The 21329-nt window shown below is 34.1% G+C and overlaps 1 pseudogene; it reads right to left on the reverse strand.

Moving 5' to 3' along the window:
* Nucleotides 1-4278: 4278 nt before the first annotated feature.
* Nucleotides 4279-21329, reverse strand: part of LOC142832359 (partner of Y14 and mago pseudogene) — a 57793-nt pseudogene continuing 40742 nt past the window's right edge.

Below are 21329 nucleotides of genomic sequence, written 5' to 3' on the forward strand. Positions count from 1 at the left end.
CTAGAAGAGGCTAGATAGAAATGGGCCAAGCAGTGTTTAAAAGAATACAGTGTCCGTGTAATTATTTCGAGGCATAAGCTAGCAGGCAGCCAGGGTGCTGGGGATGCAGCCCCGCTGCTCTTATTACTGCAAAATACCTTGATTTAATGTAGACTTAAACATTTAGAAAATTATATTTATATCACATAATGAATTTAATAAATTTATGTGACAATCATTGAAAGATGACAGTACAGGTGACACTGGGGATGCTAAACTAGGTATATGGACCAAAAGAATGAGAAGAAGACAAAATGCATTTTTTTTGCAGTTTGAATCTTAGAAATATTACAGTTATTAGTCACGTAATTATACAAAGAAACATTAGAAATAATAATTTAAATGCTTTGAGAAAACTTTTAAAGTAATACAAACTCAGCAAAGGGCAATTTAAATCAAATTGCAGCATTATGGAAAATAGAAATATTGCTTTAAAAGTGTATTCTGAGTTGGCATTAATTACAAAAAGAGGAGTGTAAGAGAGCTATACACAGCAGGGGCTAGGAATGAGGACACTTCAAAAGCTTGAGATGTTTAAAAGCACTGACATTTAAGAAATCCAAATATTGTTATTTCTGTATTTTGAATGGATCATAGAGAGAGGTGTGAAAGGGAATGGAGACTAGTTTGGAGTCATGAACACAGAACAATGTGTGAGGGTATGCCACCTGGGAGACTATGATAATTCTGGAAGACCCTGATTATTATTGTGGTTTGAAAACATATGAGAGAGAAGGTGCTGAATAATGGAGACATGTATAATGAATCTGACATCATAACAGTAATCTTGGAATTAGGGTGAAATACATACACACACAAGCACACACACTGTGTGTATGTACTTAAAATAGTTTTTGTTGATTGACCCCTGCACTAAATGTATCAAACAAATGCTTAACTGGATTATAATATCTTTTAAAATATATGAGTGACTAATTAATAATGGTAAACCTACTGGATAAAAACACCTTGCTTAGTAAAGAGGTTTAAGATATATTCTCAAAATTACATACACAACTTTCTAATGATAGTTATGATAATGATAATTTTGCAGTTACAGGCTTGAAAGTTGGTCCACTGCTTAAGATCACATAGTATCATTCCAAAAGAATCAAGTTTAGTTTTCAGTACCAATATATAGCAGCTCACAGAAGCCAATAATCCTATAAACAGAATAACTAATTATAAACTTTCAATAGTTAGTGCTTTACTTAATATTTAACATGAAGGAAAGGTTCCTTAAATTACATATGTGGAACTCATCTGAACTAAGGAACAGTATGAAAAGATTTTGGAAAGTATTCCACTGCTACTTCTAAAAGAGAGACATATTTTAATCATAAAATATTTAAGTAGCAATAAGTACAGATCATCAGTCTCTACAGACCATTTCTAAAATGCATCTATCATTCTGTAAGATCAATGGGGCAGGCACTGTGCAGCTAATACATAACTGTATAAATTTGGATTTTTTTTAGCATATGTTCAAAGAATTTAAAGATTACTTGTTGACTTCTAATGAAGCTATCCATAAAATGAAAAAGAAAATGGCCAGCTGTGCAGTGTGCTTGATAATTTATCACAGGAGATATAAGCACATTTATAACTAAGGGAAGAGATAAATTTGTTATTTTTGTGAGTATTAGAATATATTATAATCCTCATGGTAAAATACTTACAATTAAGAATTTTGTTACCAATTTTCTTTGTTTTGTCTACAGATATTCCTCATAATTAACAATTCTAAAGCCATATAACGGCTTTGTAGATACTGTTTTCTCATCTGTGTAAGAGTGCCCACCAGTTCCATCATTTTCTATCTGTATCACTGTAGACAAGCATCTCATTTCACCTGCCTATTCAAGCTATCTCAAGGCAGGCCTTAGATAATTCACCAAAGGAAGCATCAACTACACTCTACTTAGTTCTGCTCATGTGCCAATCAGTGCTGAAATCACTAAGAACTCTTAAAAGGGTCAGTTTGGCTTTAATTCTATCAAATCAAATTCACCCAGAATGAATTCTTCCACAATACTTAATGGAAATTTAGTGCCCTATGCTGCATCCACTTAGGAGGATAATTGTCACTCTGTTCAAATACAAAAGGCAAATTCTTCCAAAATATTTCTTGGTGTTATGTCCTTATAACTCCTCTTCAGACCCCAATCACCATAAATATATTTCTTTTGTTCTTTGAATCAATATGGAATAATTCAGTAGTGCATACTCTTGCAGATCTTCTTTGAAGCCCATCACTTTGTAATGATTCATGGATTTACCCTTTACATTTGGAGGATTTTTTTTTTTGAGACAGGGTTTCTCTGTAGCTTTGGAACCTGTCCTGGAACTAGCTCTTGTATAACAGGCTGGCTTCTAATTCACAAAGATCCACCCGCTTCTGCCTCCCAAGTGCTGAGATTAAATGAGCGTGCCACCACTGCCCAGTGATATTTTCGTTTTAATTCACACACAACACCCTCTAAGTCTATCGTGACAAGTAGATTATAATAAGTGTGCCTTTTTTGTTATGTTGCTCCTACCAATTCAAGAGCATGAGAGATTTTTTTTTCATTTTCTAATATCTTCTTCAGTTTCTTTCTTTAAATACTTAATATAGTGTGTAGATGCTTTGAAAATTAAAAAGGGGACTAACTCATTTGTTCCTTGTATTTTGGTAAGGAATTCTTTTGTACTCCCAGTTTTCTTTGGGTTATATAAGAGCTATGAGAAATATATTTGGGCAGATCACAGTATTCACCAGATGCCCCTGATTCTATCTGTTGTCTCTTGTCTATTTGCTTCTCCATGCTTATTCCTCCCTCCAAGTAAGGCTGAATGAACAGCTTGAGTGGGACCCTGAAAGGATAGCCAAAATAATCCTGTACAATAAAGGAACTTCAATATCTCCTATAGAGCTACAGTAATAAAAACAGCTTGATTTGGGCACAAAAGCAGACATGTGGGTAAATGGAATGGAACCTGATACTGATCCACATAACTATGAACACCTCAATTTTTACAAAGAAGCCAAAATTGTACAATGGAAAAAAGAAAGCATCTTCATGTTGCCATTTTTTGAGATAGGAGATAAATTGTGCAAATGTATGACATTTTCTTTATCCCTTCTTCTATTGAGGAACATTTAGAATGTTTTTCGAGTTTCTGGCTATTGTAAATGAAGCTGCAATGAATGTGGTTGAGCAAGTATCCTTCTGGAAGAATAGAGCCTCTTTGGTAATATACCCAAAAGCTGGATCTTGAACCATATCGATTTCCAACTTTCTGAGAAATCGCCATATTGATTTTCATAGTGACTGTACAAGTTTGCACTCCCACCAGCAACTGAGGAATATTCTTGTTCTACAGATATTCTAGCATTATCTCGGCTTTTCAATATTTCACCTTAGCCATTCTCCTAAATGTAACGTGGGATCTCGGCTTTTCAATATTACATCTTAGCCATTCTCCTAAATGTGACGTGGAATCTCAAGGTAGTTTTAGTTGCATTTCCCTCATAGCTAAATGTGTTGAACATTTCTTTAAATGTTCCTCAGCCATTTGAGTATTTTCTACTGAAAATTCTCTGTTTAGATATGTACTTCATTTTTAATTGAACTATATATCTTTTGATACTTAGTTTGCTGAGTTTTTTATACAGTTTTAGATAATAGCCCTATGACAGATAAGAAATTAGTAAAATTATTTTTCCATTCTGTAGCCTATCTCTTAAGCTGAGTGACCACATCCATTGGCTTACAGAGATTTTCAGTTTTGAGAAGGTCTCATTTATTTTTGTTGTTCTTTTCTACTTGAATTTATTATTGATATTTTTTAAAGAAGATAGAGTAGCAGGAAGAGAGGAGGAAAAAGGAGGAGGAGGAGGAGAAAGAGAAAGTTAGGAACTTAGGTATGACCAGGAAAGTAACTCATAAACATTGTGAACAGTAATGAAGAACCCAAAACTTGGTCTTGTACTATACTCTCAGCTTTCGATCTCTAATAGACACCCCGCCCTCAGATTTCTTTTCACTGAGACACCCAGATCAACCACAGGGGTACTTAGTACCCAGATCAGGCTCAGAGGTACTGAGGCTGGTCAATGAGATTTGAACACTGGAAATGTGAGGGGAAAAAGTCCAAAAATAGGAGCTGAGAAGGGGAGAAAATGAAGAGCCTAAGTTCTGAAGGACAGAGTTGGGCCACAGGAGGTGCAAGTGAGCAAGTGTGGGGTTACCCTTTCTAACTGCTGTGCTCCATACTCCCTGGACCCCAAAGGACCCCATGGTCTGGTCTGCAGTCCACTTCCTTATTCCTGAAGCCTTCCAGGCTTAGTTCCAAGTAGTCCAGCTCCTCCTCTTGTGCCTTCCTGTGGTCCAGTTTTTCCAGCTGCTCTCTGCATGGCTGACTGACCTCCCCAAATTGAATGCTCTGAAGCAGCTGCTCCAATTGCTGCCGCTTCTTCCTTGGGTGCTTATTCTTCATGGCTTTCTGGTTGGTAGCAGCAGAGTCCCACGGAACAAATGCAGATAGAGGGGTAGCCCGGGAACTTTGGAAAGCACTGGACATTTAGGCCTTCTCTCCCAGAGACACCTTATCAAGAGTCCTGCTAAGGAACTCGGTTTCTCTTGATGATTCTTCCTCTTCTTTCCCTTCAGGAACATTTCACTGTCTTAGAGAGGCCCATTGTACCACCTTCACAGCTGGATGGAGTGATGGGTGTGGTAACCTCGGGAAAGATGAAGTAGTAACCTCAGTGATGGGGGAAGTTCTGGTTTACCTTTGAAAAACTTGAAGTACTTGTTTTCATATACAAGTACCTCCTTTTGGAGCAGGTATCCCTCTTTGACCCTCTACTGCCTGTACCAGGTCCCATTGGTTCTGTGTTAAAGCAATATACTTGCCATTGATCTCATCAGTTACATAGTGATTCACTCTTGTGAAAACCCTGAGGTACCATTTGTTCTAGATCTTAGTGTCTATGCTATCAGCGCTCTGTTTAGAAAGTCGTGGCCTTGCCAATGCATTCAGGGCTATCCCTCACTTTCTCTTTCACTTTCAGTATATCTGATTATTCTTAATGTTTTCCATATACATCCTACCTGTCTGGGAGTTAGAATGAAATTAAAAACCATCTCTTTTCAGGCATACAAATTTCAAATTCTTCTCTGAGTATACTTTTACAATACAGTATACTAGCCTGACATCAAGCAATAAATATTTTGTAATAATAAACCATGGGACTAATATGATAATATAAACTATGTGATTATTTTGTTTTAAGAAACTAATGCATATTTTTAAATAAATTTAATTCTATTTTCCTTACAATCTTTGGAAAAATAGCCAAAGTTCGGTTTGTCCATGAACTGTGCAGAAAGAGATAGAGACAAGTTCTTGGAGAAAGACAGTAGCCTCTTGACCTCCATTCCTCAGCAGAGGACTACTGAACAAGCACACAGAGCATGCATCTGCCTTCAAACCAGACTGTAACATCTGGTTTAGGAGCAGTAGTCTAGGGAGATGGATTTGTTCTCCATCATGGAAATATTTCCAGAGTACAACATATTCATTCCTCTTTACTCTCCTTAGAATCCTTGTAGAAACCAATTAAGACATGTTCTCACAGGAAAATTATACCTGTATATTTTGTAGTCAGTGTCTTATATATAAAATCCCCTTCCTTTACACACACAGGAAATAAAAAAGGTATTATAACCTTATCTTATTAAAATGACTGCAGATGAAGTATATTTGTATCAAAATCAGACATAGTTTTATTATAGTTGATAAAAATGATACAGGCATTTATGTAGAAATTGAGTCAGCATAGTATAGAAAATAAAACATTCCTGAAAACAAAACACGTTGCTGGAAAAAGCACAATTTTACTACTTGAGAACTTGAGAGCAGATACCTGAGCACTGTGAATTAAAGGGGAGAGAACAAAAAAGGGGAAAATGAGGGATTGTTTGAGAATATATTCCTGAATAATTTCAAAAAGGTACACATTTTTTTTTTAAAAAAAGCTTCCCATGTGGGTTCAATTGCCAGGATGGTGAAATGTTGAGTCAAAAATATGATGATCTTTCTGAAAAACTTAAGACCATAAGCTTACTCAGAGATACTTTGACATTCTACAATATAATTTGTCCATATTTCTGCAATATATGTTGTGGGACAAATGTTTTACCCTGTAAACTTTTCTTTCCTGTACTTGTTTAATAAAATGCTAATTGGCCAGTAGCCACACAGGAAGTATAGGTGAGGCAACCATGTAGGAAGTAGAGGCAGGACAATAAGAACAGGAAAATTTGGGGAAGAGAATTCTACAGTCTGCAGTCATGACCCATCCACAGAGGAAGCAAGATGTGATTGCCTCACCAAAAACGGTACCGAGCTGTGTGGCTAACACAGACAAGAATTATAGGCTATTGTAAGTTATAAAAATTAGTAAATAAAAAGCCTGGGCTACATTAGTTTATAACTAATGTAGACCTTTTTGTGATTCTTTGGGACTTAATGGCTTGCAGGACCAGGTAAGACAGAAAACCTCAGTCAACAGAATCAGCAGAAAGGTACCCAACATGGGGCAATTGCATCCACATAAAGCCTAAGAGAGCTTGAAAAGTTATTCTACACAGAAAAGAATAGAATTAAACATGGCTTATTGATAACAACATTTTCTCAGGTAGGCTCTGCTTGCTAGACGCAAGTGCTCTCATTTAAGAGAGGATTCCTGATTCAGCATTAGCTGCAAAACCTTGCAGCTTTTTTTAAGAGGACCTGCTACAAAACATTTAAATGGGGTAGATGAAAGGCTGACCACATGCTTTTTAGTGGTGGCAGGGACCTTAAAATGCCATAGAGTTGTGGCAATAAACATGGCTTTGGCCAGTACCTCTGCCATGAGGCTGAAATATGAACAAGCTAAAAAATGGGCTAGATCCAGCCATCAAAGCCAAGGTTTCAATCCCAGCCATATTGCTTAGCAAATTAAACATTTATTGGACAAAAATAAGAGAGATATAGAGAAATGATAAATTCAAAGATGGAAAAAGCTCTAAATGCTTTACTGTATATTTAAATATATATATATATATATATATATATATATATATATATATATATATATATATATATGTATATACACACAGGTTTTAAATATTTTTTTAAGATAACACCTTAAAATAAAAAAAAAGAGTAGTTGGGTGTGGTGACACACACCTTTAATCCCAACACTTGGGAGGCAGAGTCAGACAGATCTCTGTGAGTTCAAAGATAGCCTGGTTTACAGAGTGAGTTCCAGGACAGTCAAAATTACACAAAAAAACTCATGTCTCAAAAGCCGAAAAATTAAAAATAAAAATAGAGTTTAAAATAAAGTCACGTAAAGGTAAAAATACACACAAAAATTATGGATACTATATGTTATTATGCTCTCTTTAAATTAAAATATGGAGAAAGGAGCAACAGCTGGTAAAAATATTTGCTTATTAATGCTGCTAAATTAATCCAAGATAGATATTGTTAAAATACCTTGACTTCAAAATTGAATTCAAAAGGTATGTTATTTGGAGAAGAAGTTTTGCTTTTGTTTCCCCCAAAAAAAGAGAAGCCGTAGATTTATTCTGTGTTAAAAAAAAAAATAGGTTTAAACAGGGAAAATGTCCATAATTTTGGGGGGAAGGTGGTCATAGGTTTTTTAATACAGATATTAGCTGCATAAAATAAAACTAAAAAATTAAATATTAGTTGTTTATTCTAAGTATCACTCTATGAAAAAAATGGAAATTTAATAAACTTTAACTGTTCTCAGAAGACCAGACATCATTGATTTCCAACTGAATAACCAGTTTTCTAATAACAACAATTAGATTCACCATACTTAAGGAAATTCACAATGTTTCTTGAGTTAAGCAAGGAGAGTGATTACATAAATGTTAATTTTTATCTATTAAAGTTCAAATTTCAGTGTATATAAGGTCTTCTCAATGAAAATAGATGTATTAAAAAATCAGAAATATATCTATTCTGCAGATAAACTAGCATTACTTTTTAAATTGGAGTTTTAATTTAAAAGTCTTTTAGTCTGATTGTTAAGTCTTAAGTAAATTAAATATTTTATTTGAAAGAGCTCATTCAAAAATAACACATATACAAAATTTTTTCAGTGTCATTGGAAATGTCAAGACATTGGCTTATTATTATAGTACTAATTTTTTTGGTTATCAATTTGCAATTTTCAGAGAGATGATTTCGCTATATATTACTGGGTTAGAAAGTCAGAGAGTAATGAGTGGCACTGGTTAGTTAAGCATTTTAAATGTCATTCATTGCTAATAGTGGGAAGATTCATTATGCTCTAGTAATGGTGACACATATGTAGATTATATTAACACTATGCTTTCTGTCTCACTCTCTTCACTAAATGATCTTTTAATTAAAAGGAAGAGCCAAAAGTTGCAGGTAATTTCAGTTCACCTACAAGCAATGAAAGGAGATGCAAATGCTGTGTTTGTGTTCCCTAATAAGCACTTAATTATAGATATTTACTAAAATGCTGAAATTTAAAAAGCATTTGATTCTTCTATTCAGATGGCAGGTATATAATTGTGAAGCCAAATGAAGGATGTTTAATTTCCTGAATGATAATGAGAACTTAAGGACTTCAGAAATAAAAATTTTGGCAGTCCACTGAAATCAGATTTTTATGATGGTTGTTCATTGTAATTTCATGGTGTCTGTCTTGAAAGATTTAAGTTTCACACAACTTTCTACCATATTTAGTCTGTGTGGGCAAACTTTTTTAAATAGAAGAGCATATCATTTTATAAGTATACTCAAGAATATTTATTATATATCTGATGTGGGACTTTCCTCTTTATGCTGAGAATATCATTGGTTAATAAAGAAACTATCTAAAGCCCATGATAGGGCAGAACTTAGGTAGCCAGGGGAAACTAAATTGAATGCTTGGAGAAAGAAGTCAGAGGCAGAGAGAAGCCATGGAGCTGCTGCCAGAGACAGATGCACTGAAACTTTGCTGGTAGACCATGATGTCATTGTGATACAAGGATTAATTAAGATGGGTTAAATTAAGATGTAAGACTTAGCCAATAAGAAGCTAGAGCTAATGGGCCACACTGTGATTTAAATAATAGTTTCTGTGTGATTATTTCAGTGCTGAGCAGCTGATAATGAACAAGAAGTCTCCCTTTAATATATATCTGTATATCCTTATGTGTATATACTAACACACACATACACACACACACACACACACACACACACACACACACACACACAGAGTTTAATTTGAATTACACTGTATGGAATGATAATTCTTTGCCAAACACCATGGATATCTAAAAAAAATATGAACAAAAACACCAGTATTATTAATGGAGAATCTCTTTTCAAACAATTGGCCAAAATAGATGCAGGAGATTATACAAATAGAATAAGCTATTCCTTCTATCTATGGTTGTGACCCAGAGCTTAAAGTTAAAACCCTATTACTAAAGATATTTCACACTTCAGAAATTAGAGTTGGTCAGCCAAATCTTGAACTGATGTTAAAGACTACAGTGTATGTCTTAAATTTAAATTTTATCATATTAAAATTTTGTAGCCTACTTTCATTTCATTTTTATAATATGCATAGCTAATTACTTATATTTAAATATTGCAATTTTTCAAATCAAGAATGAGGTCAAGCATGATATAATGATATAGTAACAAATCTAAACCACAATAGTTCATGCTGTGTATCAAGAAGATTTGGCTGCCTCACTGAAGAAATTAACCTCACATAACCATGCTTTCTGCTTTCCATTCTTAGGCTCAGAATTTCCATTCGAAGATTCAAGACCCCAATTGTGAGTACTGTGGCAAAGTCCATACATCATTGTAGTAGTTGTTGCCAAGCAAACAACTGATATCACACCAGAGGACAAATGACAAGATAGAAGTGAGCCAGAGCTGAATATTCTCTTTGAGGACACAATCTCAAGGACTTCAGGTTTGTTTGATAGGCTCAAACTCCCAAATATCCAGTAATACACAGTTATACTAATCTGTGACCAAAACAGTTAGTGTTACACAAGATTTTCCTAATCCCAAAAGCTCACCACATGGTATAGAAGACTTTTATTTCTTTCTAGATGTTCCTAATTCAACTGTTTAAGAATCTCACAAAATTTGAAGTTTAGGGTCTTCTTTGAAACTCAAAACAATTTCAACAGTGACTCCATATAAAATAGGTTATTAAATTCTAAGATATGACAATACAATGATAAATGTAAAACAAAGAACTAACCAAAATACATTTATTTGTAATTCTATTTCTATGCTTACATTTATTAGCTTTTTGATATATTTTATTAATAAGTCTTAAAAACATTTTAGACAAAATTTGCATCTGATGAAAAAATATACATTGCATTTATTTTGTTTTGATTTTTTATGCCTTGTAAAATAAAGTGTAACCATTTGAAAAAGAAAACTCAGAGCTCTGGACAAAAAGAAAAGTAAAAACTGGTGATTGTGCACATGCAGTTCTAAACTGAAGAGTAATTATCACACCAGGAAAGGAAGAGTAGGGAGGGAGTGCCACATCCCTGAGCTACCCAGGTGGGCCTCAGAAGAAGAGCGTTGTAAGATAATGTGTTTCTTCTCTATTCCCAGAATTCTAGGCTGAGAAAACAATCAATTTATTCTTGAATAAGTCTGCATCTTTGAATAGTACATTTCCTTTCCCTTTCTCTACTTTAGATGACTACTTTGATATCTGCTTCATAGGGAAAATGATATCAACATCATTTTCTATGGTTATTGTATGAAAATCACAAATTGGAATAAAATTGAATGAATTTCTCTGAATAGATATGTTCACTATTATCAGTTCCTCAAAAGAAATAGCTACACCTGTTTGTTCTTAAAACGTATATCAAAAATGAGCAGGAGATTTTCTACATGTAATCAGAAAATATCTTCTCAGAACAGGATTCTCATATAATTAGGAAAACTTAATTATATACATACCCTTCATCTGATCAATTGAATAAATTAGAATAAATCAATAACACTCAAGTATCATATTTTTAAAGAATGCATATTGTTTAATTAATAACAGAAATAATCATACTTTTCCTGTTTTGTCATAAAATGGTGCACTATTTGTACAACATAGATGCTATATCAGATTTTTTCTAAATATTCAATTTCCCACTATTGATATATTATAAAAGTAATTGACGAATATCTTACATATCATCATAGAACCTTCATCTGGTGATGGATGGAGATAGAGACAGAGACCCACACTGGAGCACTGGACTGAGCTCCCAAGGTCCCAATGAGGAGCAGAAGGAGGGAGAACATGAGCAAAGAAGTCGGGACCACGAGGGGTGCACCCACCCACTGAGACAGTGGAGCTGATCTATTCGGAGCTCACCAAGGCCAGCTGGACTGTGACTAAAAAACCATGGGTTAAAACTGGACTCTCTGAACATGGCGAACAATGAGGGCTGATGAGACGCCAAGGACAATGGCACGGGGTTTTGATCCTACTTAATGTGTTGGCTTTGTGGGAGCCTAGCCAGTTTGGATGTTCACCTTCCTAGATATGGACGGAGGGGGGAAGACCTAGGACTTACCACAGGGCAGGGAACCCTGACTGCTCTTTGGACTGGAGAGGGAGGGGGAGAGGAGTGGGGGGAGGGGAAGAAGGGTGGGAGGAGGGGGAGAAGGGTGAGAGGAGGGGGAGCGAAATGGGAGGCTGGGAGGAGGTGGAAACTTGTTTTTTTTCTTCCTTTTCTCAATAAAAATAAATAAATAAAAAATAAATAAATAAAAGTAAGTTAATACATTTGACTCACCCAGTTAATTTCAATTTACTAAATAATTCTAAATACAGTTATGTGTTTCTGACAATCACTGGGGACTACCAGGGTTATTAGCAAGTGATTGCAAATGAAAGTGTTCACAAGCAATATGTGGAAATAAAATTTTTAATGGAAAAATTCACATTTTATTCTACTAAGGATATATACTAAAAAATAAAAACTATCATCTCTATCACCTGACTGTAACCTAATCCTTTATTCCATATATTTCCTATATGAACTTGTATGTAACCTGCCCCTTTACCTTCAGATCATATTTTCTCCTTTGCTTCCAAGTTTATTTAATCAATTTATGATAGTAATAATTGCAGCTCTAAACCAATTGTATGTGTAATTCTAAATGTTTAGGAATAACATGTAGGAGATACCAGAACACTTGGTTTTAGAAGAACTAAATTTTCCCTGCTACAAGTTTATTGTAAATTGTAGCTATCTAGTCTTCATATCTGTGAGTTGATGATAATGTATAATTCACTCAGTTAATGAGAATATCATAAATTTCAATATTTATATGTAGCAGTTTAGCCTGTCAGACTATTGACTTTTACATTAACACTGGAGTGTCATTTACCTACTTCCTTCATAAGGCCTTATGAAAATGAGGAACTGTTAGATAAAAACAGTAAAATATGATTCTAGTTGTTATTCAGCACAATGTAGTTTACACACACACACTGCTTCCTATTTGGAATCATTTTACTTATTTCAAATAGATGACTTTCTATAATTACAACTGAGAAGTCTAAAACCATCAGATATGCTAAAGGCCTAATTAGGTTTCAGTATGTTTAAAGACGCTGCAATCTACTAGCTCCATCGTGTCCCCAAACTCTCCTTATCCTCCTGCAGCCTCTGTGGAACTCAGAAACACAGCTTGGTACAGTACTGAGGGGATTAAGAGATGAGTGACCAGCCACACAAGACTTCCTACTCTCTAAGACCTACACAGTGGGACAAAACCCCTGGGTCCCTCCCACAACTGCCGTGGTTTCTCTAGCCAACCAGCAGGAGATAATCTTCTAATGAATTCAATTAAATACTCACTTGAGTGTATTTAGCTTGGGGTTGGATAAGACAAAAGTTTATATTTGGACTTGGATTGTGACTCTGTTCCAAGAAAACCTGACCTGTGATAAAACATCATTATATGTGTAACTAGGAGAAAATGCTGAGAAAGACTAAGTTATTGTGTTTAAAAGCAAAAGTTTACACCAGGTAGAATAGAATTAGAAAGCTTCCTTTAAATAAAAGTATTTTTCTTTTACTTGTGAGTACTACAAAATGAGGATCAACAACTGAAGGTTTTGTGAGTGTTCTTGGCTGTAGATCACATTCCCTGGGAGTCTAGAATCAGAGAGTGGCATGCAGAGTTTTTCCTGAGGCAAACTGTCTTACACATGGTAAAGGTTCTTTGTTCTTGTTGGCAGTACAATAATCTTCCATTTTCGAACTGTGCCTGTAGAAGCTATCAACCCCAGCTTCAATATCCTGGACAATGGCAGCATGAAATTCTTCCCCCGGGGAGACCTCCTACCTATTGGGTGATGATAATATTCTAGCTAAACTTCATCCTCATTCTGCTGTAAATATAAAACCCGCCTCCAGGCTCCGTGGTATATAGTAAATGTGTTAAGTTTCTGGGCTGCTGGTATGTCTGCATCAGAGCACGCAATCCTTTGTGATCCTAGGTATTCTGTGTATGAGTCATTATGCCGGTTACGTCTATATTTCCTTATTGTTCCAGTCAATTCAAGTCGTAAAACTGTCCAGATCAGAGGAAGGTCACCTATACTAAGTCCTATAGATTTTGGTATATTGTGTTTCCATTTTCAATCATTGTAGGGAGTTTTAAATTTCCATCTTAGTTTCTTACTGGTACAAGTTTTTGTTCAGAAGTTTACTGTTCAGTTTCCAAAAGTTCTTTTAAGTTCCATTTATTTTATGATATATTTAACTGAACTGTTTCAATATTTTGCTGTTTTTTTTGTGTTTTCAGATGACTTATCTGTGAGAATGGAGTATTAAAATTTCTCAATATCATTGTGTTGATGATAATCTGTAGTGTTAGACCTAATAGTATTTCTTTTATGGAATTCTGTGTGCTGTGGATTTTTTCACATATATTTGGGATTAGAAAATGCTGTTGATAGATTTTTTCCTTTACTGAATATGAAGTGTTTTTATTACTCAGAGTCATGAAGAAAAGGACAGCTAGCATGAATGACTCCAAAACAAGAAAATAAAAATACAAAACTTATAGAAGAAATGACAATAATGCCAACAGCCTACTTTCAGTCCTCGAGACACTGGAGATGTAAAACAAAAACTGTTTAAAGTTTATGCTAACTTCTTATGGCAGATTATTTTGGTTATTTTTGTTGATCAAATTGATACAAGCTAGAACGGTATGAGAAGAAAAATATCAGTTGAGTAAATAAATGCTTCCAATAAACTGCATGTAGATAATTTTATTGATTAGTGATTGATTGGGGGGTCGAGACCTCATGGAGAATGGTCCCACCCCTTTGGAGGAGTAACTGCTTTGTATAAGAAAGCAGGCTGATCAAGCAAAGCCATGAGGAGCAAGCCAGTAAGTCTCATCCCCCCATGGCCAGCGTTTCAGTACTTGCTGCTAAGTTCCTACCATGAGTCCCTGCTCTGACTTTCCTTGGGGATGGAGATTTAATTGTTGCAAGATGAAATAAGCTCTTTCCTCCACAAGTTGTTTTTTGTCATGTTTTATTTCACCAATAGAAACGTGACTAGAACACAAGGTTTGGAATTTGTCTCATTTATATTTGGTACTTCAAATGCATTTTTAAATATTTAAAATTGAGTCATTATCTAAATGGATAGATAAAATTTTTTCTGCTTATTTATAATTCAAAATTCGATATAATCTTATGCTATTTAAAATGTTGGAAACATTTGTATTTTTTTCTTTTCCTATAAATTCGTTTTGTAAACTAGCTTTAGACTTATTACAGAAGTGAAATGTATACGTTGAAAGACAAATGGTTAAGAAAGTTATATCAAAAATAAAGAACATAGTTTGTATGATCAGGAAAAGTCAAGAAGTACTATATTTCTTCCATAAAAATTTCCTTTTTAATATAAATGATTATTTCTTGCTGTTCATTGTTTTCTTTTCATTTTGTTCAGGTTGAATGAAACTTTAACTGTTTTTTTTTTTCTTCTCGCCCCAACTCACCCTCTTTCTGCATTTAAGCTCCTAAGTGGAATTCTATCTGATGTATAAAGGTTTCCAGCATAGATCAGCTCTTAAACATTAATAACAGAAGCATATTGATGCCAACAAAAAGAGGTATATAAAGATAAATTGTAGAAACTATTTAGCTCTCTCCTTACTGATATCTTCTAGTGGCTATTGGCTGGCAAAATCAAATTCTCTTTTTAAATTTAAGTTTATGGTACATATAAAAGTGAAATCTTACAAATGAGTATTTATAATACAAATATATTCTAGTTGGTATTAACAGCTATCTGGTGGCATTATGGTTACATAAAAAAGCAAGGCTCATTAATAGAAATCATGACTTAGAAAAGACCATTGTGGTTTTATTATACTTTATACTTAGGACTAAAATGCAGAACATCCTTACAAAATGCCAGACAATACTTACTTCAATGTATAAATAGAATGATCAGCTGTGGTGGGAGAATAGGCAATGACTTCTCTGAATTATGCTACAAATGTATGAATAATATGGAACAGTCAGAACTTGAACTTTCCAGGAGAGACGCCGAGTCACTGCTAAAGTGATATATGGAACTATTAACGGACCTCTGCAAGACTATCTCTGCTTCCTCGTGCCAATAACCCAAAAGATGAAACGTAACTCACTGTGAAGGACAACAATAAATGTGTCAGACATGATATGTTAGTCTCAAAAATGAGAAGAAAGTGCACTTTTTTGAATAGTATATTAATAAAAATGATTAATTCCTCTCTCTCTTTCCTTACCATATCTAAAACGGTAATTTCGATGCATAGAAATCCAGGGCTTTGGGGGAATGTCAGTCATTTTGTTCTACATAATGAATTCATTGCAACTAGCTACTCATTTTTGGAGACACCAATGATTCACTGAATTGGATTTTGTTGATAAAATCAGATTTGCATTACTAATAAAAGTGAGGATAACTAAATTTTTGTCATAGTAAGTCATATATATAACATAACGACAATGAAATATAAACTTTCATGTAACCTTGAATAAAATAGTTTTTGATCTGTAAAATAGACCTGATATCCATACATTCCAAACATGATGTGACTATAAAAAGATATATACAATGAACAATGATTCTTTTTACAATGTTTCATAAAAGTGTATGTATCATTCATTAATAAGAGTGTAATAAACTTATTCCTCCATGGTGACTTTGAGCCCTTTGACCAACATCTTGATTGTTGTCTTCATGAGATAACATTCTTATTAAAACATATTTTCCAGTTAAACTTAAAAAATACTGAGACAGAAATTTGAATTACAAACTCTTAGCAGGAAATACAGAAGAATAAAGATAGGAATCGCAAATCCTTCCCACCAAGTTGACAAAAATACAAAAATAAGTATGCTTATGCTTGACAAATTTTTAGTAATTGATACAAATATTGTTAATATTGCTTAAGGTTTAGTTTTGATTACAACTGGAATTCTCCAGGGCAAAGTCAAGTGCATATGTAATCCTTTAAAGGAGGAAGTTATAAATGGTCTTTATTTATACATTTTACACATGTATAAAATCTTATGGATTTTAAAATATGTTATATTTTATGTATTAGGCACTATCCTAATTGATAATTTTTACATCCTTATTTACATAGACTCATTTTGTTTTCAGATATTTTGTTGTTGTTTGTGAACACTGGTAGCATTCCTTTGTCTTAGTGGATAATATCATCTTCAGTTTTTTTTTCTGAATACCTATTTTGTAAAAAAATCAATTTGAAACTTAGTTATTTGACAAAGCTTATATATTATTGGTTGATGGAGGTGGAATTTAAGACTGTGTACACTTACCGAAAGACCTGTGCTCCTCTAACCTCACTGCATAATACCAGCTATGATGAATAAGTTTGAGTGGCTGTAATAAATATATTCAAATACAAGGAAGGGTAATACAGGATAAGAAAAGTAAAAGTGTACACATTATGATGTAGAAAATTTTAAGAAACGTTGGGGTGAGAGCAGTCACATCAGACTACCTTGTCAACCTTACTGTGGATTTTACTTGAAACAAAAGAGAAAAAGCCCTTATGTTATTGTAAGTACATGTCAAGCTTTTAGGATACTGCTCAGTAAACCAACCAGCTAGATAAGTTTTTCATAGTAGTGATATGAATTGGAAGGATAAGTTTGATTACATCCTTGTCTTAGGTTTCTCACTGTGGAACCTGGGAAAAGACTGAGAGATTCCCTAATTCCCAGTTATAGTACACTTTGATGCAGCCAAATACAATGAAAACCTATGAAATACAATGTGTATTTAACATGAGTATGCTTAATTTGGAAATTCTAGAGCAAATACAATTGGCAGAGGCAGGAATTATACCTGGTCTTAGGGAATCTCTCCAAAGACAGATAATGCACCAAAGATATGAGAGTTTAGAAGATTCTGTGGTGGAGTATTTTCTCCTTTTTTCATGGCAATATATCTTACAAGTCTGATTTTCCTTTAAATCTAACACTTCTGTTTAGTGATTCTACATTGATAAAAATCAACCAAATCCTATCTTCTTCATTCCACTATCTTAGACCTATATATCCAAGTTAGAGGAACACTTTTCCCTTACAAACATTGCTCTATCTTTAATTGAATATCCTGTAATATCAGGGCATATTTTGGTACAGGTTAACTGCATTTATAATGAGGACTAGGTCATGAATTTTGACAACTTGCCCTTTATAGCTTTTGGAGACAAGATCCTCTTTCTTAGCACACATTTAAAAATGCTTAGAGGGCTGGAGAGATGGCTCAGAGGTTAAGGGCATTGCCTGCTCTTCCAGAGGTTCTGAGTTCCATTCCCAGCAACCACATGGTGGCTCACAACCATCTGTAATGAGGTTTGGTGCCCTCTTCTGGCCTGCGGGCACACACACAGACAGAATATTGTATACATAATAAATAAATATTTAAAAAAATAAAAATGCTTAGATTGCTTATGTGCATGTGGACCTTGTTAATTTTATCGATGAGTTCATTCCTTTTCTGTGTCACTCTATGCAGAATGCAAGACATACCACCTAAGATTATCATTTTAAATATTTTTCCACAAGTGTTCAGAAGGTTTATATACAGTTTTCCAAGTTCCTTGCCACACACCAGAAGTGAATCAGGAGTTTCCAATAAATAAATATTAGAAAATTCCTTAAGCAATCTGCATCATAGACTTTAAGTGCATTTAATGCTATCAGTAATGGTTTTCCGTCTAAGTTGGGATGACCACAAAGCTGGCTGTATTATCAGAAAAAATAGCAGTAGAAATGTCTTACTTAGTATTTCTGCTGCTGTGAAGAGACATCACCGTCGCAGTAATTCTTATAAAGAAAATTATTTGATTTGGCCTGACTTATAGTTCAGAAGATTAGTCCATTATCATCATAGCAGGACACATATTTGCATGGAGACAGACATGGTGCTGGAGAGGTAGGTGAGAGTTCTACTTCTGGATGGATAGGCAACAGGAAGAGAGAGAGATTCTGGACCTGGCCTCTACTTCTAAAGTTTTAAAGCCCACACACTTCCTCAACAAGGCCACTACATATGAGCCTATGGGGGCCCGTTTCATTCAAACAACTACTAGAAAAACCGTGTAGAAAAATATTTTTTTTCCTCTCAGTTCCTTTGTACATGTACCAAAGGACTGTGCATATTGACTGTAGGTCTTCCCAATTCAAGTAATCTAATAAAGGAAATCAATCACTAGGGCTATCACTGGCTTGCTATATGTAGCTGATTCCAAATGTAGTCAATTTTAATACCAATATTAATAATTACAAAGTATCTGGGAGGAGTTGTGGGGGAAAGTGTAGTTGTTTCTATGAACATAATACAATGAGTATGTATTTCAAAGAATTAATAAAACTGTAATTCCATAAAATTAGTAGCTAGAATTCACATATTACCATATGTTTATGACAATAAACATATGTATATTAATCATTGTTATTCTGGAATGGCTCACTTACTATAATAATCTCCAGACACATTCAATTTCCTGTAAATGTTTTAATTTTCTTGGCTTAGTAAAATCCCAGGGTGTTTATGCTTCATATTTTTATTATCTATTCTTCTGTTCATAGACATCTAGGTTAATTACATTTCTTTTCTCTTTTAAATAGAACAGCAATGAACATGATTGTAGAGTGTCTTTGAAGAAGGGCATTGTCTCCTTTGGGTGTGTTTTACGATTGGTATATAGAGGAATGATATGGTACTTTTATTTTTATTCTGTTGAAATGCACCTACTAAGCTAACAACTACAACTTTAGATCACTCATAACTTCTTCAGGGTACATTTCCAACTTTACTTATATTATTATACAACATAAATTAATTTCTATTAACATTAGCATAAAATAATATCTAATAAATTACACATAACAATGACTTTTTATTTTGAGAGACAGCTCAAAGTAGAGGGCCCAAGTTCAAGTCACAGGACACACATCCGGTGACTCCCAACAGTAAGGACTTGCTGGTCAGAAGTTGCAGTCTATCACGGACTGGCAGGTTTTTTTTTTTTCTTCTCAAAGCTGACAACATTATGACTCCCTCCTCTATGAAACTTCCTGATATCTACCTGCTCTTTTCTGGAGAAAGTCCCTGGTCCCAATGACTGACTTTATCTGAAAATGCTAAGTCTGCAAGCCTGATATATATATATATATATATATATATATATATACACACACACACACACACACAGATATATATATATATGCATAAATTTGAGCTGATTCATTGGTGTTACCTAGAGGGCTGTCTTCATCATGTTCACATGCCTTACAATGATCTCTATCATTGCTTCTGTCCCTTTGTCCTTATGGAATAATAACCAACTAACCTCAAAGACAAAGGGAAACACCCACACCCAACCACCAAATTCTACCTATAAAGGATTCAAAATCTTCTGACATCTATGCATGCCTTCATGCATGTGCATATATTTAATTGAAAATAAAATAAAATTTTACAAAGCTTCATTTTCATTTTTCATTATTGTATATGTGAAAAATTATATATTATATTATGTATTATTAATATAATTATATATATAAATAATATAACTTATAGTTATACATGATATATGACATATGTAAAATTATATATAGGCATAGCACATGCACGTGCATGAGCACACATGTGTGTGTATAAATTCATGATAAGGTACAAATATAGAATTCAGAGGACTACTTTCAGGGGTTCTTTCTCTCCTTCCACCTTCATATAGGTTCCAAAGATCAAACTCAGATTCCAGGCTGTGCAGCCAAAATCTTTAACATGACTCATCTCTCCATCTCCAAAACAGATTTTTTTAATAATCAAAATGTTGAGATTGACCTTATGAAATAATTTTTTTCAAGATGCTAAATGGAAAGGAAAGAATTCAAAGAAAATATCTACCACAATATAGTCACAGTGTATCTAGTTATATCATTGTGTTATGAAAGAAATTTGCAGCCATTATATTTTAGGACTCACAACCTTTCTGCTACAGGCTTCACTTCTATTAGTAGACCAATATCCTTTTCACAGCAACTGTCTCTCCTCCTTCTCTGCAACAACAGTTGTTGCCTTGAGTCACTCTCATTTCTTGTACATACTGAACTTAGACCTATCGTTTACTAACCTCGAGATATTCATTTATCTGTCTCTTAATAATTCATTTTAATAAGAGTTTAGTCTAAGGATTAAAGACTTGATAAACATTTAGCACAAACTGGGTCTGACAAAACAGGTTTTGTTTTCTTTCACCTTATTTTCACCTACATGGCTGTTCTAATTAAAAGACTAAAAATTAGCATACAATCCAAAGTGCACCATTAAAATCACTGTAGGAAAAATTTATCTTTTTCATATTTATATTACCTGAGGGTATTTTGGGAATCTTGTTGATAAAAAATTTCTCTGAATCAATAGTCAAAATGAGTATCTCAAGACGTATATAAATAGGACGATACAAACCTAATAAATAATTTGATATTTCAAAAATGCTAAAGTAAATATTTATGCAAAGAAAACACTCCTCAACAGGAGAATCCTTCTGAATACTTTACGTATGTAAAAACATGTTATCTTTAAAATAAGCCATTGAAGCCTACATAGAATATTGTCATTTTATTGATGAGTAAA

This window comes from Microtus pennsylvanicus, chromosome 12, assembly GCF_037038515.1.
Source record: "Microtus pennsylvanicus isolate mMicPen1 chromosome 12, mMicPen1.hap1, whole genome shotgun sequence".
In the NCBI taxonomy this organism is placed as follows: Eukaryota; Metazoa; Chordata; class Mammalia; order Rodentia; family Cricetidae; genus Microtus; species Microtus pennsylvanicus.